The sequence below is a fragment of the Chrysoperla carnea genome (genome assembly GCF_905475395.1).
Source record: "Chrysoperla carnea chromosome X unlocalized genomic scaffold, inChrCarn1.1 SUPER_X_unloc_1, whole genome shotgun sequence".
In the NCBI taxonomy this organism is placed as follows: Eukaryota; Metazoa; Arthropoda; class Insecta; order Neuroptera; family Chrysopidae; genus Chrysoperla; species Chrysoperla carnea.
The window spans coordinates 38918-58963 of record NW_025408044.1 but is presented as its reverse complement, the minus strand read 5'-3'; the positions used below and the strand labels follow the sequence as shown (position 1 = coordinate 58963).

The window sequence follows — 20046 nt, the reverse complement described above, 5'->3', positions numbered from 1 at the left end:
GGAGCAAAAGGTTCAGCAAAGAGTGCTAAAAGTAAACGGGCACCAAAAGAAAAGAAAGCCACAACTACATCATTGGCAGCCAAAAAGCCTAAAGCAAAAAAAGCGACTCCATCATCATCAACTGCTGCTAAAAAAGTTACTGCAAAATCATCAGCGGCATCAAAAAAAGCACCAGTTAAAGCAAAACCAGCAAAAAGTACAAAATCCGCTGCCAAAAGTAGCCCTGCTCGTAAACCGAAAGCACCAAAAGCTAAGAAAGCTTCTGTTGCCAAATCATCTCCTACAAAAATTAAAAAAGCAGCACCAAAAAAGAAATGATCTGTTACTTTAATAATATATTGAAATATTTCATTATTTTTGCTAAAAAATGAAAATAACATAGGCCTTAATACAGGCCACAAATTAATATTTGATAAGAGTAAATTATTTTTTGTATAAATATTTTATAAAATAATAGTTAAGAAACATTTGCCACAGTCAGTACCACGGATGGGTGGCCACTTGAGAATACTGTGTGCGGTTGCATTTTTATTTAAAATATATGGTATAATAAATAAGTATATATTTAAATTGATTACTTCATTGAAAATTTTAATAATATACTTTAATATTAATGATATTTATGAAAAATATATATTTGTAAAAATTTTCATTTATTACTGGCAACAGCCATACCACGTTGAAAACACCGGTTCTCGTCCGATCACCGAAGTTAAGCAACATTGGGCACAGTCAGTACTTGGATGGGTGACCGCTTGGGAACACTGTGTGCGGTTGCCTTTTTATATTAAAAATATAAATTATTTTTCTTCTTTTCTTTTTTTTTACACACCATATATAAATATATGTTATTTAGAAATGTAAACCTTTTATATTATTCGTCAACAAATAAATATTATTTTTTGTATAAAATTTTATTGCATTTATAACTCATATCATGGTTACTTTAAAGCGAGAAGTTTTTTTAATATTTCAAATGAATATAAAATAATATAAATTTTATGAAATTTATTTATTTTTAGAAATAGCAATCGCTTATAATTATAACAAAATTTTAATAATGTTTAATTTTATTTCAATAATTTATATATATATATATATATATATATTTTTTAATAAAAATAATATACTCTTATTTAATAATATATGTTGGTCCTATATATAGGACCGAAAATATTTCTTATTTGTTTTTTTTTTTTTTAAATTGTCATTTAAAACGCTTATGCACGTTCTCCACGAATACGTCTTGCCAATTGTATATCCTTAGGCATAATTGTAACACGCTTTGCATGAATTGCGCATAAATTGGTATCTTCAAATAAACCTACTAAATAGGCTTCACTAGCTTCTTGTAATGCCATAACAGCTGAACTTTGGAAACGTAAATCGGTTTTAAAATCTTGTGCAATTTCACGTACTAAACGTTGGAATGGTAATTTACGAATTAAAAGTTCAGTACTTTTTTGATAACGACGAATTTCTCGTAAAGCTACTGTACCAGGACGATATCTGTGTGGTTTTTTTACTCCACCAGTTGCTGGTGCACTTTTACGTGCAGCTTTCGTTGCTAATTGTTTTCTTGGTGCTTTACCACCAGTTGATTTACGTGCAGTTTGCTTGGTTCTAGCCATTTTCAAATAATAATGTTTTTACAAAAAAACACACAATTTTAAAAATTATATTCGACAATTTGATACTACAAAGTCAAATGTTTAAATGCGAAATAAATGTGTTGTATTTATATTTATATGAAATTTCAAAATTTTTGTTGTCATATCCTATTGGATAGCTATCAGAGTATGGACTAATCAAATTGTATAGGCGTGGCTTAAAAAATCTTTAATGCTTTATATAAAAAGGCACAATTGTACCGGCGCTCACATACATTACAATACTTGTGAGGTTAACACACGTGTTATCCGTTCGTTAAAATATTGTAAATAATTTTTTATTAAAATGACTGGCAGAGGAAAAGGTGGAAAGGGTCTTGGAAAAGGGGGTGCAAAACGTCATAGAAAAGTTTTGCGTGATAATATCCAAGGTATTACAAAACCTGCAATTCGTCGTTTAGCACGACGAGGTGGAGTAAAACGTATCTCTGGTTTAATTTATGAAGAAACACGTGGTGTACTTAAAGTATTCCTTGAAAATGTTATTCGGGATGCTGTTACATATACTGAACACGCAAAACGTAAAACAGTTACAGCTATGGATGTTGTATATGCATTAAAACGACAAGGTCGTACTTTGTATGGTTTTGGAGGTTAAGAAAATATAATAATTTACTTAAAATATTTAGTAAATTTATTAAAGAATATTTAATACATCCGATAAATTTAAACAGGCTTTCCTTTTTGGGAAGCCACTAATTTTTTTTGTTTATAAGAGTAAATAAATTTGTTAATAAATATAACATATTATATAATTTGTTTACAACAAATTATTTTGTTTATAACATACATTACCAAATATTTTTATTTATTTTTTTTTTTTTTATTGTAATATATCTGCAATAATAAATTATAATTTGTATATTATCTATTTTATTTTACAATAACTTATTGAATTTTTGAAAAAATTTTATTATAAATTAATATACTATTATATTTTTTATATATACAAGTTAAGAGTAACAAGTATCGATAGGAGATTATCGAATTTATAACTAATAAAACATTTCGCCTTAATCAAAGAAAATAAAGATTTTGCTATACCATTTTTTATACTTTCAATAAATAATTTATTATTAAATTTTTATTATTTCATTTATTTTTTAAAATTATTAAAAATATTTTTCTAATAATTATAAGCGTACATAAACAAGTAGTAAATGTAAAATGAAAATAATAAAGGTAATGTAATGCATTTGCATTACACTGATTTACGATATATATTCCGCGATATCCTTTATTATATTTAAAATTAATAATATTGATATACTAATAATAGATATATTCAAGCTATTAATATATAAAATTTTATATTAAATATGATATTAATAATTGTTTATTTTATTTTTTTGTATATATAAAAATAATTTACTCTTATTTAAAAAATTTGATGGCTCTCTTAAAAAGAGAGCCGTTTTTATATGTTGATGTATTTTTATGTTATCAATTAAATAATATTTTCGATTTATTTATTTTGAACTTGTATATTTTGTAACAGCTTTAGTACCTTCACTAACAGCGTGCTTTGCCAATTCACCAGGTAATAATAATCGAACTGCGGTTTGAATTTCCCGACTTGTGATTGTTGAACGTTTATTATAATGTGCTAAACGTGATGCTTCAGCAGCAATACGTTCAAAAATATCATTAACAAAACTGTTCATGATACTCATAGCTTTACTAGAGATACCAGTATCAGGATGCACTTGTTTTAATACTTTGTAAATGTAAATTGCATATGATTCCTTGCGCTTCCTCTTCTTTTTCTTATCACTCTTTGATATATTTTTTTGAGCTTTGCCAGCTTTTTTTGCTGCTTTTCCACTTGTTTTTGGTGGCATTGTTACAAACAATTAATATACACAGATAGTTACAGAACACCAGTCAGTATATGTATGAGCGTGTCGTGTATACAACTAGCGTATTATATACGCGAAGATGGATATAACAATAAAAATGAATACTACTCTCTGATTGGCTAAAAATAATACTATAAGGTGATTGGTTTATTTTTAAAGTTTTATATTTTATAAATATTATAAATTAAAATACCCAAATAACATTTTAAACATTTATGTTACAATCCCCGTAACGTACACATCTGTGTGATTATATTTACAAAAAAAAATATTAATTAAATAAATTTATTCGCTATGTCTGGACGAGGTAAAGGTGGTAAAGTAAAGGGAAAGGCAAAGTCAAGATCAAGCCGAGCAGGATTACAATTTCCTGTTGGAAGAATTCACAGATTATTACGAAAAGGAAATTATGCTGAACGAGTAGGTGCTGGTGCCCCAGTATATTTGGCTGCTGTTATGGAATATTTGGCTGCAGAAGTTCTCGAGTTAGCTGGTAATGCTGCCCGTGATAACAAAAAAACACGTATCATTCCACGTCATTTACAATTGGCAATTCGTAATGATGAAGAATTAAATAAATTATTATCTGGTGTAACAATTGCTCAAGGTGGTGTATTACCAAACATTCAAGCAGTGTTATTACCAAAGAAAACTGAAAAGAAAGCATAAATTAAAAACATTGCATTAATTTTTATAATAATAATACATCGATCATAGGCCTTTTAATAAAAGGCCACAAATTTATTTAAAATAAGAGTAAAAATTATTTTTATAAATAATATATTATAATATTTTTTTAAAGAATCAATTTAAATAATTATAAATTAATGATTCTTTTTTTTTTTTTCTTTTTTTATATGTTATTATGGAAATAATTCATCATATTATGATGACATTTAGGTAACATATTATAAGAATATTCATAAAATATTATCAAAATAATATTGTATTATGATGATATTTAGACAAAATATTATAAGAATATACACAAAATATTATCAAAATAATATCATTAGATAACAAAACTGTTCATGATACTCATACCTTTACTAGAGATAAAAGTATCAGGATGCACTTGTATTAATACATATTATCACAACATCACAAAATATTTTTTAAAAGGAAAAATTTTTTTAAAATTATTATAAAATTTGATTGAATTAAATTTCAATTTATTTTTTTAATAATTAAAGAAAAAAAAAAAACAAAGCATATAAACTTTCTATTGAAAATGTTATTTTAAACTAGATGGCCAAGTGAACTTCGTTACACAAACAATATATGACGTATTCGTTATTTAAATAATCAGTATCCTTTGATATTATATCAATACGTTACTCTCTTCTTTTGATACATATTAATAAAATTTCAATTTATAAGATTTTATGTCAATTATATAAATAATATTATAAATTTTCTAAATACATAAGTTAAGTAACAAAAAATTTGAATAACAAGATAAATTTATATATTATGTTTTAATACTCGATACTAAAATATATCGCATCCGTTACCAATTATTCGGTATCCTTTGATTTATACACAGAATGAACTAAAAATATATATCAAATTTATTTTATTTATTTATATATTTAATATTATTATTATTATTTTATATTACAAAGTTTCTTAACGAAGCTTACAATGATTTCTCATATCGTACTTAACAAAATTATTTAGATCATATAAAATTTAAATTGTTAAAAAATTTGTATATTTATTATTATTATTATTTATTTTTATTAAAATTACATAACATAAAATTAATAATATTTTAATAATTATATAAATTAATTCTTATTTAAAATAATCTTATATTAATCTCAACAAATACTCTAATAATATATTTTGTCATAAATTTTTTTATATTTAAAATAAATATTATAATATATAAATACTTATATCAGTATAAAATTTCTTTATATAATTATGAAAAAATTAATTTAATAGTTAATTATTGATATTAATGCATAAATAAAAGTATTTTCTAATGAAATATATTTTGTCAATGTTCGATTAACACATTTCATAATAATACGTTTTCATTATTGACAAAAAAAGTTTTTCTAAAAATGAAATCTTATACTATAATATATATATTTATATATTAAATTTTTTAATTATTTATATACTAATAATTTATAATAAATCGATATTAAATAAAAAATAAAAATATATACTTTTTAAGTTTACCTTAAAAATATTATTGTTTTGTATGATTAAAATAATTAATATTAAACTATGTTTATTAATAATTGTTAATAAAAAAATTAAATATATTTTAATTTATAAAATAAATATTATTATTAAATTTATAATTTATTATTTTATATATTATAGAAATTGAAAAAATAAATCATGTTTACTACGACAGTAAATTAGAAATACTATTTAATTTTTATGTGTTTTCTACATGGTACTTTGACTTACATAGGGACTTATATTATTGTGAATAATGATATAATTGAAAACCTTTATTTTTTATTTGATAGAATTATTATATTTTATCATTTAAATATTTATAATAAATACATTATTTTTATAAAGTAAAAAAATATGGCCGAAGAAAATTCTACAGCTGTTGCAGCAACTGCGGTTACTGCTGCTTCTACAACACCAACAAAAAAAGCAACAGCTTCTGGTGCTAAACGTACAAAACAACATTCAAAACCAACACATCCACGTACATCAGAAATGGTTGTTAACGCAATTAAAAATTTAAAAGAACGTGGTGGTTCATCATTACAAGCAATTAAAAAATATTTAGCTGCAAATTATAAAGTGGATTCTGATAAAATTTCACCATTTATTAAAAAATATTTAAAAGCTGCTGTAACTGAGGGAGCCTTGGTACAAACTAAAGGTAAAGGAGCATCTGGTTCATTCAAATTGGCTGCTTCCGCTTCATCTAATTCTTCAGCTAAATCAAAAGTATCCAAAAAAGAAAGTGGAGCAAAAGGTTCAGCAAAGAGTGCTAAAAGTAAACGGGCACCAAAAGAAAAGAAAGCCACAACTACATCATTGGCAGCCAAAAAGCCTAAAGCAAAAAAAGCGACTCCATCATCATCAACTGCTGCTAAAAAAGTTACTGCAAAATCATCAGCGGCATCAAAAAAAGCACCAGTTAAAGCAAAACCAGCAAAAAGTACAAAATCCGCTGCCAAAAGTAGCCCTGCTCGTAAACCGAAAGCACCAAAAGCTAAGAAAGCTTCTGTTGCCAAATCATCTCCTACAAAAATTAAAAAAGCAGCACCAAAAAAGAAATGATCTGTTACTTTAATAATATATTGAAATATTTCATTATTTTTGCTAAAAAATGAAAATAACATAGGCCTTAATACAGGCCACAAATTAATATTTGATAAGAGTAAATTATTTTTTGTATAAATATTTTATAAAATAATAGTTAAGAAACATTTGCCACAGTCAGTACCACGGATGGGTGGCCACTTGAGAATACTGTGTGCGGTTGCATTTTTATTTAAAATATATGGTATAATAAATAAGTATATATTTAAATTGATTACTTCATTGAAAATTTTAATAATATACTTTAATATTAATGATATTTATGAAAAATATATATTTGTAAAAATTTTCATTTATTACTGGCAACAGCCATACCACGTTGAAAACACCGGTTCTCGTCCGATCACCGAAGTTAAGCAACATTGGGCACAGTCAGTACTTGGATGGGTGACCGCTTGGGAACACTGTGTGCGGTTGCCTTTTTATATTAAAAATATAAATTATTTTTCTTCTTTTCTTTTTTTTTACACACCATATATAAATATATGTTATTTAGAAATGTAAACCTTTTATATTATTCGTCAACAAATAAATATTATTTTTTGTATAAAATTTTATTGCATTTATAACTCATATCATGGTTACTTTAAAGCGAGAAGTTTTTTTAATATTTCAAATGAATATAAAATAATATAAATTTTATGAAATTTATTTATTTTTAGAAATAGCAATCGCTTATAATTATAACAAAATTTTAATAATGTTTAATTTTATTTCAATAATTTATATATATATATATATATATATATTTTTTAATAAAAATAATATACTCTTATTTAATAATATATGTTGGTCCTATATATAGGACCGAAAATATTTCTTATTTGTTTTTTTTTTTTTTAAATTGTCATTTAAAACGCTTATGCACGTTCTCCACGAATACGTCTTGCCAATTGTATATCCTTAGGCATAATTGTAACACGCTTTGCATGAATTGCGCATAAATTGGTATCTTCAAATAAACCTACTAAATAGGCTTCACTAGCTTCTTGTAATGCCATAACAGCTGAACTTTGGAAACGTAAATCGGTTTTAAAATCTTGTGCAATTTCACGTACTAAACGTTGGAATGGTAATTTACGAATTAACAATTCAGTACTTTTTTGATAACGACGAATTTCTCGTAAAGCTACTGTACCAGGACGATATCTGTGTGGTTTTTTTACTCCACCAGTTGCTGGTGCACTTTTACGTGCAGCTTTCGTTGCTAATTGTTTTCTTGGTGCTTTACCACCAGTTGATTTACGTGCAGTTTGCTTGGTTCTAGCCATTTTCAAATAATAATGTTTTTACAAAAAAACACACAATTTTAAAAATTATATTCGACAATTTGATACTACTAAGTCAAATGTTTAAATGCGAAATAAATGTGTTGTATTTATATTTATATGAAATTTCAAAATTTTTGTTGTCATATCCTATTGGATAGCTATCAGAGTATGGACTAATCAAATTGTATAGGCGTGGCTTAAAAAATCTTTAATGCTTTATATAAAAAGGCACAATTGTACCGGCGCTCACATACATTACAATACTTGTGAGGTTAACACACGTGTTATCCGTTCGTTAAAATATTGTAAATAATTTTTTATTAAAATGACTGGCAGAGGAAAAGGTGGAAAGGGTCTTGGAAAAGGGGGTGCAAAACGTCATAGAAAAGTTTTGCATGATAATATCCAAGGTATTACAAAACCTGCAATTCGTCGTTTAGCACGACGAGGTGGAGTAAAACGTATCTCTGGTTTAATTTATGAAGAAACACGTGGTGTACTTAAAGTATTCCTTGAAAATGTTATTCGGGATGCTGTTACATATACTGAACACGCAAAACGTAAAACAGTTACAGCTATGGATGTTGTATATGCATTAAAACGACAAGGTCGTACTTTGTATGGTTTTGGAGGTTAAGAAAATATAATAATTTACTTAAAATATTTAGTAAATTTATTAAAGAATATTTAATACATCCGGTAAATTTAAACAGGCTTTCCTTTTTGGGAAGCCACTAATTTTATTTATATAAGAGTAAATAAATTTGTTAATAAATATAACATATTATATAATTTGTTTACAACAAATTATTTTGTTTATAACATACATTACCAAATATTTTTATTTATTTTTTTTTTTTTTATTGTAATATATCTGCAATAATAAATTATAATTTGTATATTATCTATTTTATTTTACAATAACTTATTGAATTTTTGAAAAAATTTTATTATAAATTAATATACTATTATATTTTTTATATATACAAGTTAAGAGTAACAAGTATCGATAGGAGATTATCGAATTTATAACTAATAAAACATTTCGCCTTAATCAAAGAAAATAAAGATTTTGCTATACCATTTTTTATACTTTCAATAAATAATTTATTATTAAATTTTTATTATTTCATTTATTTTTTAAAATTATTAAAAATATTTTTCTAATAATTATAAGCGTACATAAACAAGTAGTAAATGTAAAATGAAAATAATAAAGGTAATGTAATGCATTTGCATTAACACTGATTTACGATATATATTCCGCGATATCCTTTATTATATTTAAAATTAATAATATTGATATACTAATAATAGATATATTCAAGCTATTAATATATAAAATTTTATATTAAATATGATATTAATAATTGTTTATTTTATTTTTTTTGTATATATAAAAAAAATTTTACTCTTATTTAAAAATTTGATGGCTCTCTTAAAAAGAGAGCCGTTTTTATATGTTGATGTATTTTTATGTTATCAATTAAATAATATTTTCGATTTATTTATTTTTGAACTTGTATATTTTGTAACAGCTTTAGTACCTTCACTAACAGCGTGCTTTGCCAATTCACCAGGTAATATAATCGAACTGCGGTTTGAATTTCCCGACTTGTGATTGTTGAACGTTTATTATAATGTGCTAAACGTGATGCTTCAGCAGCAATACGTTCAAAAATATCATTAACAAAACTGTTCATGATACTCATAGCTTTACTAGAGATACCAGTATCAGGATGCACTTGTTTTAATACTTTGTAAATGTAAATTGCATATGATTCCTTGCGCTTCCCTCTTCTTTTTCTTATCACTCTTTGATATATTTTTTTGAGCTTTGCCAGCTTTTTTTGCTGCTTTTCCACTTGTTTTTGGTGGCATTGTTACAAACAATTAATATACACAGATAGTTACAGAACACCAGTCAGTATATGTATGAGCGTGTCGTGTATACAACTAGCGTATTATATACGCGAAGATGGATATAACAATAAAAATGAATACTACTCTCTGATTGGCTAAAAATAATACTATAAAGGTGATTGGTTTATTTTTAAAGTTTTATATTTTAATAAATATTATAAATTAAAATACCCAAATAACATTTTAAACCATTTATGTTACAATCCCCGTAACGTACACATCTGTGTGATTATATTTACAAAAAAAAATATTAATTAAATAAATTTATTCGCTATGTCTGGACGAGGTAAAGGTGGTAAAGTAAAGGGAAAGGCAAAGTCAAGATCAAGCCGAGCAGGATTACAATTTCCTGTTGGAAGAATTCACAGATTATTACGAAAAGGAAATTATGCTGAACGAGTAGGTGCTGGTGCCCCAGTATATTTGGCTGCTGTTATGGGAATATTTGGCTGCAGAAGTTCTCGAGTTAGCTGGTAATGCTGCCCGTGATAACAAAAAAACACGTATCATTCCACGTCATTTACAATTGGCAATTCGTAATGATGAAGAATTAAATAAATTATTATCTGGTGTAACAATTGCTCAAGGTGGTGTATTACCAAACATTCAAGCTGTGTTATAACCAAAGAAAACTGAAAAGAAAGCATAAATTAAAAACATTGCATTAATTTTTATAATAATAATACATCGATCATAGGCCTTTTAATAAAAGGCCACAAATTTATTTAAAATAAGAGTAAAAATTATTTTTATAAATAATATATTATAATATTTTTTTAAAGAATCAATTTAAATAATTATAAATTAATGATTCTTTTTTTTTTTTTCTTTTTTTATATGTTATTATGGAAATAATTCATCATATTATGATGACATTTAGGTAACATATTATAAGAATATTCATAAAATATTATCAAAATAATATTGTATTATGATGATATTTAGACAAAATATTATAAGAATATACACAAAATATTATCAAAATAATATCATTAGATAACAAAACTGTTCATGATACTCATACCCTTTACTAGAGATAAAAGTATCAGGATGCACTTGTATTAATACATATTATCACAACATCACAAAATATTTTTTAAAAGGGAAAATTTTTTTAAAATTATTATAAAATTTGATTGAATTAAATTTCAATTTATTTTTTTAATAATTAAAGAAAAAAAAAAAACAAAGCATATAAACTTTCTATTGAAAATGTTATTTTAAACTAGATGGCCAAGTGAACTTCGTTACACAAACAATATATGACGTATTCGTTATTTAAATAATCAGTATCCTTTGATATTATATCAATACGTTACTCTCTTCTTTTGATACATATTAATAAAATTTCAATTTATAAGATTTTATGTCAATTATATAAATAATATTATAAATTTTCTAAATACATAAGTTAAGTAACAAAAAATTTGAATAACAAGATAAATTTATATATTATGTTTTAATACTCGATACTATAATATATCGCATCCGTTACCAATTATTCGGTATCCTTTGATTTATACACAGAATGAACTAAAAATATATATCAAAATTTATTTTATTTATTTATATATTTAATATTATTATTATTATTTTAATATTACAAAGTTTCTTAACGAAGCTTACAATGATTTCTCATATCGTACTTAACAAAATTATTTAGATCATATAAATTTAAATTGTTAAAAAAATTTGTATATTTTATTATTATTATTATTTATTTTTATTAAAATTACATAACATAAAATTAATAATATTTTAATAATTATATAAATTAATTCTTATTTAAAATAATCTTATATTAATCTCAACAAATACTCTAATAATATATTTTGTCATAAATTTTTTTATATTTAAAATAAATATTATAATATATAAATACTTATATCAGTATAAAATTTCTTTATATAATTATGAAAATATAATTTAATAGTTAATTATTGATATTAATGCATAAATAAAAGTATTTTCTAATGAAATATATTTTGTCAATGTTCGATTAACACATTTCATAATAATACGTTTTCATTATTGACAAAAAAAGTTTTTCTAAAAATGAAATCTTATACTATAATATATATATTTATATATTAAATTTTTTAATTATTTATATAACTAATAATTTATAATAAAATCGATATTAAATAAAAAATAAAAATATATACTTTTTAAGTTTACCTTAAAAATATTATTGTTTTGTATGATTGAAATAATTATATTAAACTATGTTTATTAATAATTGTTAATAAAAAAATTTAAATATATTTTAATTTATAAATTAATATTATTATTAAATTTATAATTTATTATTTTATATATTATAGAAATTGAAAAAATAAATCATGTTTACTACGACAGTAAATTAGAAATACTATTTAATTTTTATGTGTTTCTACATGGTACTTTGACTTACATAGGGGACTTATATTATTGTGAATAATGATATAATTGAAAACCTTTATTTTTTATTTGATAGAATTATTATATTTTATCATTTAAATATTTATAATAAATACATTATTTTTATAAAGTAAAAAAATATGGCCGAAGAAAATTCTACAGCTGTTGCAGCAACTGCGGTTACTGCTGCTTCTACAACACCAACAAAAAAAGCAACAGCTTCTGGTGCTAAACGTACAAAACAACATTCAAAACCAACACATCCACGTACATCAGAAATGGTTGTTAACGCAATTAAAAATTTAAAAGAACGTGGTGGTTCATCATTACAAGCAATTAAAAATTATTTAGCTGCAAATTATAAAGTGGATTCTGATAAAATTTCACCATTTATTAAAAAATATTTAAAAGCTGCTGTAACTGAGGGAGCCTTGGTACAAACTAAAGGTAAAGGTGCATCTGGTTCATTCAAATTGGCTGCTTCCGCTTCATCTAATTCTTCAGCTAATCAAAAGTATCCAAAAAAGAAAGTGGAGCAAAAGGTTCAGCAAAGAGTGCTAAAAGTAAACGGGCACCAAAAGAAAAGAAAGCCACAACTACATCATTGGCAGCCAAAAAGCCTAAAGCAAAAAAAGCGACTCCATCATCATCAACTGCTGCTAAAAAAGTTACTGCAAAATCATCTGCGGCATCAAAAAAAAGCACCAGTTAAAGCAAAACCAGCAAAAGTACAAAATCCGCTGCCAAAAGTAGCCCTGCTCGTAAACCGAAAGCACCAAAAGCTAAGAAATGATCTGTTACTTTAATAATATATTGAAATATTTCATTATTTTTGCTAAAAAATGAAAATAACATAGGCCTTAATACAGGCCACAAATTAATATTTGATAAGAGTAAATTATTTTTTGTATAAATATTTTATAAAATAATAGTTAAGAAACATTTGCCACAGTCAGTACCACGGATGGGTGGCCACTTGAGAATACTGTGTGCGGTTGCATTTTTATTTAAAATATATGGTATAATAAATAAGTATATATTTAAATTGATTACTTCATTGAAAATTTTAATAATATACTTTAATATTAATGATATTTATGAAAAATATATATTTGTAAAAATTTTCATTTATTACTGGCAACAGCCATACCACGTTGAAAACACCGGTTCTCGTCCGATCACCGAAGTTAAGCAACATTGGGCACAGTCAGTACTTGGATGGGTGACCGCTTGGGAACACTGTGTGCGGTTGCCTTTTTATATTAAAAATATATATTATTTTTCTTCTTTTCTTTTTTTTTACACACCATATATAAATATATGTTATTTAGAAATGTAAACCTTTTATATTATTCGTCAACAAATAAATATTATTTTTTGTATAAAATTTTATTGCATTTATAACTCATATCATGGTTACTTTAAAGCGAGAAGTTTTTTTAATATTTCAAATGAATATAAAATAATATAAATTTTATGAAATTTATTTATTTTTAGAAATAGCAATCGCTTATAATTATAACAAAATTTTAATAATGTTTAATTTTATTTCAATAATTTATATATATATATATATATATATATATTTTTTAATAAAAATAATATACTCTTATTTAATAATATATGTTGGTCCTATATATAGGACCGAAAATATTTCTCATTTGTTTTTTTTTTTTTTAAATTGTCATTTAAAACGCTTATGCACGTTCTCCACGAATACGTCTTGCCAATTGTATATCCTTAGGCATAATTGTAACACGCTTTGCATGAATTGCGCATAAATTGGTATCTTCAAATAAACCTACTAAATAGGCTTCACTAGCTTCTTGTAATGCCATAACAGCTGAACTTTGGAAACGTAAATCGGTTTTAAAATCTTGTGCAATTTCACGTACTAAACGTTGGAATGGTAATTTACGAATTAACAATTCAGTACTTTTTTGATAACGACGAATTTCTCGTAAAGCTACTGTACCAGGACGATATCTGTGTGGTTTTTTTACTCCACCAGTTGCTGGTGCACTTTTACGTGCAGCTTTCGTTGCTAATTGTTTTCTTGGTGCTTTACCACCAGTTGATTTACGTGCAGTTTGCTTGGTTCTAGCCATTTTCAAATAATAATGTTTTTACAAAAAAACACACAATTTTAAAAATTATATTCGACAATTTGATACTACAAAGTCAAATGTTTAAATGCGAAATAAATGTGTTGTATTTATATTTATATGAAATTTCAAAATTTTTGTTGTCATATCCTATTGGATAGCTATCAGAGTATGGACTAATCAAATTGTATAGGCGTGGCTTAAAAAATCTTTAATGCTTTATATAAAAAGGCACAATTGTACCGGCGCTCACATACATTACAATACTTGTGAGGTTAACACACGTGTTATCCGTTCGTTAAAATATTGTAAATAATTTTTTATTAAAATGACTGGCAGAGGAAAAGGTGGAAAGGGTCTTGGAAAAGGGGGTGCAAAACGTCATAGAAAAGTTTTGCGTGATAATATCCAAGGTATTACAAAACCTGCAATTCGTCGTTTAGCACGACGAGGTGGAGTAAAACGTATCTCTGGTTTAATTTATGAAGAAACACGTGGTGTACTTAAAGTATTCCTTGAAAATGTTATTCGGGATGCTGTTACATATACTGAACACGCAAAACGTAAAACAGTTACAGCTATGGATGTTGTATATGCATTAAAACGACAAGGTCGTACTTTGTATGGTTTTGGAGGTTAAGAAAATATAATAATTTACTTAAAATATTTAGTAAATTTATTAAAGAATATTTAATACATCCGATAAATTTAAACAGGCTTTCCTTTTTGGGAAGCCACTAATTTTATTTATATAAGAGTAAATAAATTTGTTAATAAATATAACATATTATATAATTTGTTTACAACAAATTATTTTGTTTATAACATACATTACCAAATATTTTTATTTATTTTTTTTTTTTTTATTGTAATATATCTGCAATAATAAATTATAATTTGTATATTATCTATTTTATTTTACAATAACTTATTGAATTTTTGAAAAAATTTTATTATAAATTAATATACTATTATATTTTTTATATATACAAGTTAAGAGTAACAAGTATCGATAGGAGATTATCGAATTTATAACTAATAAAACATTTCGCCTTAATCAAAGAAAATAAAGATTTTGCTATACCATTTTTTATACTTTCAATAAATAATTTATTATTAAATTTTTATTATTTCATTTATTTTTTAAAATTATTAAAAATATTTTTCTAATAATTATAAGCGTACATAAACAAGTAGTAAATGTAAAATGAAAATAATAAAGGTAATGTAATGCATTTGCATTACACTGATTTACGATATATATTCCGCGATATCCTTTATTATATTTAAAATTAATAATATTGATATACTAATAATAGATATATTCAAGCTATTAATATATAAAATTTTATATTAAATATGATATTAATAATTGTTTATTTTATTTTTTTGTATATATAAAAATAATTTACTCTTATTTAAAAAATTTGATGGCTCTCTTAAAAAGAGAGCCGTTTTTATATGTTGATGTATTTTTATGTTATCAATTAAATAATATTTTCGATTTATTTATTTTGAACTTGTATATTTTGTAACAGCTTTAGTACCTTCACTAACAGCGTGCTTTGCCAATTCACCAGGTAATAATAATCGAACTGCGGTTTGAATTTCCCGACTTGTGATTGTTGAACGTTTATTATAATGTGCTAAACGTGATGCTTCAGCATCAATACGTTCAAAAATATCATTAACAAAACTGTTCATGATACTCATAGCTTTACTAGAGATACCAGTATCAGGATGCACTTGTTTTAATACTTTGTAAATGTAAATTGCATATGATTCCTTGCGCTTCCTCTTCTTTTTCTTATCACTCTTTGATATATTTTTTTGAGCTTTGCCAGCTTTTTTTGCTGCTTTTCCACTTGTTTTTGGTGGCATTGTTACAAACAATTAATATACACAGATAGTTACAGAACACCAGTCAGTATATGTATGAGCGTGTCGTGTATACAACTAGCGTATTATATACGCGAAGATGGATATAACAATAAAAATGAATACTACTCTCTGATTGGCTAAAAATAATACTATAAGGTGATTGGTTTATTTTTAAAGTTTTATATTTTATAAATATTATAAATTAAAATACCCAAATAACATTTTAAACATTTATGTTACAATCCCCGTAACGTACACATCTGTGTGATTATATTTACAAAAAAAAATATTAATTAAATAAATTTATTCGCTATGTCTGGACGAGGTAAAGGTGGTAAAGTAAAGGGAAAGGCAAAGTCAAGATCAAGCCGAGCAGGATTACAATTTCCTGTTGGAAGAATTCACAGATTATTACGAAAAGGAAATTATGCTGAACGAGTAGGTGCTGGTGCCCCAGTATATTTGGCTGCTGTTATGGAATATTTGGCTGCAGAAGTTCTCGAGTTAGCTGGTAATGCTGCCCGTGATAACAAAAAAACACGTATCATTCCACGTCATTTACAATTGGCAATTCGTAATGATGAAGAATTAAATAAATTATTATCTGGTGTAACAATTGCTCAAGGTGGTGTATTACCAAACATTCAAGCAGTGTTATTACCAAAGAAAACTGAAAAGAAAGCATAAATTAAAAACATTGCATTAATTTTTATAATAATAATACATCGATCATAGGCCTTTTAATAAAAGGCCACAAATTTATTTAAAATAAGAGTAAAAATTATTTTTATAAATAATATATTATAATATTTTTTTAAAGAATCAATTTAAATAATTATAAATTAATGATTCTTTTTTTTTTTTTCTTTTTTTATATGTTATTATGGAAATAATTCATCATATTATGATGACATTTAGGTAACATATTATAAGAATATTCATAAAATATTATCAAAATAATATTGTATTATGATGATATTTAGACAAAATATTATAAGAATATACACAAAATATTATCAAAATAATATCATTAGATAACAAAACTGTTCATGATACTCATACCTTTACTAGAGATAAAAGTATCAGGATGCACTTGTATTAATACATATTATCACAACATCACAAAATATTTTTTAAAAGGAAAAATTTTTTTAAAATTATTATAAAATTTGATTGAATTAAATTTCAATTTATTTTTTTAATAATTAAAGAAAAAAAAAAAACAAAGCATATAAACTTTCTATTGAAAATGTTATTTTAAACTAGATGGCCAAGTGAACTTCGTTACACAAACAATATATGACGTATTCGTTATTTAAATAATCAGTATCCTTTGATATTATATCAATACGTTACTCTCTTCTTTTGATACATATTAATAAAATTTCAATTTATAAGATTTTATGTCAATTATATAAATAATATTATAAATTTTCTAAATACATAAGTTAAGTAACAAAAAATTTGAATAACAAGATAAATTTATATATTATGTTTTAATACTCGATACTATAATATATCGCATCCGTTACCAATTATTCGGTATCCTTTGATTTATACACAGAATGAACTAAAAATATATATCAAATTTATTTTATTTATTTATATATTTAATATTATTATTATTATTTTATATTACAAAGTTTCTTAACGAAGCTTACAATGATTTCTCATATCGTACTTAACAAAATTATTTAGATCATATAAAATTTAAATTGTTAAAAAATTTGTATATTTATTATTATTATTATTTATTTTTATTAAAATTACATAACATAAAATTAATAATATTTTAATAATTATATAAATTAATTCTTATTTAAAATAATCTTATATTAATCTCAACAAATACTCTAATAATATATTTTGTCATAAATTTTTTTATATTTAAAATAAATATTATAATATATAAATACTTATATCAGTATAAAATTTCTTTATATAATTATGAAAAAATTAATTTAATAGTTAATTATTGATATTAATGCATAAATAAAAGTATTTTCTAATGAAATATATTTTGTCAATGTTCGATTAACACATTTCATAATAATACGTTTTCATTATTGACAAAAAAAGTTTTTCTAAAAATGAAATCTTATACTATAATATATATATTTATATATTAAATTTTTTAATTATTTATATACTAATAATTTATAATAAATCGATATTAAATAAAAAATAAAAATATATACTTTTTAAGTTTACCTTAAAAATATTATTGTTTTGTATGATTGAAATAATTAATATTAAACTATGTTTATTAATAATTGTTAATAAAAAAATTAAATATATTTTAATTTATAAAATAAATATTATTATTAAATTTATAATTTATTATTTTATATATTATAGAAATTGAAAAAATAAATCATGTTTACTACGACAGTAAATTAGAAATACTATTTAATTTTTATGTGTTTTCTACATGGTACTTTGACTTACATAGGGACTTATATTATTGTGAATAATGATATAATTGAAAACCTTTATTTTTTATTTGATAGAATTATTATATTTTATCATTTAAATATTTATAATAAATACATTATTTTTATAAAGTAAAAAAATATGGCCGAAGAAAATTCTACAGCTGTTGCAGCAACTGCGGTTACTGCTGCTTCTACAACACCAACAAAAAAAGCAACAGCTTCTGGTGCTAAACGTACAAAACAACATTCAAAACCAACACATCCACGTACATCAGAAATGGTTGTTAACGCAATTAAAAATTTAAAAGAACGTGGTGGTTCATCATTACAAGCAATTAAAAAATATTTAGCTGCAAATTATAAAGTGGATTCTGATAAAATTTCACCATTTATTAAAAAATATTTAAAAGCTGCTGTAACTGAGGGAGCCTTGGTACAAACTAAAGGTAAAGGTGCATCTGGTTCATTCAAATTGGCTGCTTCCGCTTCATCTAATTCTTCAGCTAAATCAAAAGTATCCAAAAAAGAAAGTGGAGCAAAAGGTTCAGCAAAGAGTGCTAAAAGTAAACGGGCACCAAAAGAAAAGAAAGCCACAACTACATCATTGGCAGCCAAAAAGCCTAAAGCAAAAAAAGCGACTCCATCATCATCAACTGCTGCTAAAAAAGTTACTGCAAAATCATCAGCGGCATCAAAAAAAGCACCAGTTAAAGCAAAACCAGCAAAAAGTACAAAATCCGCTGCCAAAAGTAGCCCTGCTCGTAAACCGAAAGCACCAAAAGCTAAGAAAGCTTCTGTTGCCAAATCATCTCCTACAAAAATTAAAAAAGCAGCACCAAAAAAGAAATGATCTGTTACTTTAATAATATATTGAAATATTTCATTATTTTTGCTAAAAAATGAAAATAACATAGGCCTTAATACAGGCCACAAATTAATATTTGATAAGAGTAAATTATTTTTTGTATAAATATTTTATAAAATAATAGTTAAGAAACATTTGCCACAGTCAGTACCACGGATGGGTGGCCACTTGAGAATACTGTGTGCGGTTGCATTTTTATTTAAAATATATGGTATAATAAATAAGTATATATTTAAATTGATTACTTCATTGAAAATTTTAATAATATACTTTAATATTAATGATATTTATGAAAAATATATATTTGTAAAAATTTTCATTTATTACT

The 20046-nt window shown here is 24.2% G+C and overlaps 3 non-coding genes across 3 annotated transcripts; all 3 read left to right on the top strand.

Moving 5' to 3' along the window:
- The first annotated feature begins 661 nt into the window (after positions 1-661).
- On the top strand, positions 662-780 carry LOC123303489. Its single transcript, XR_006535607.1, has one exon. It is a non-coding gene; the product is annotated as a 5S ribosomal RNA (ribosomal RNA).
- A 6359-nt stretch (positions 781-7139) lies between these two features.
- LOC123303488 lies at positions 7140-7258 on the top strand. Its single transcript, XR_006535606.1, has one exon. It is a non-coding gene; the product is annotated as a 5S ribosomal RNA (ribosomal RNA).
- Positions 7259-13568: 6310 nt separating this feature from the next.
- On the top strand, positions 13569-13687 carry LOC123303487. Its single transcript, XR_006535605.1, has one exon. It is a non-coding gene; the product is annotated as a 5S ribosomal RNA (ribosomal RNA).
- The last annotated feature ends 6359 nt before the right edge of the window (positions 13688-20046 follow it).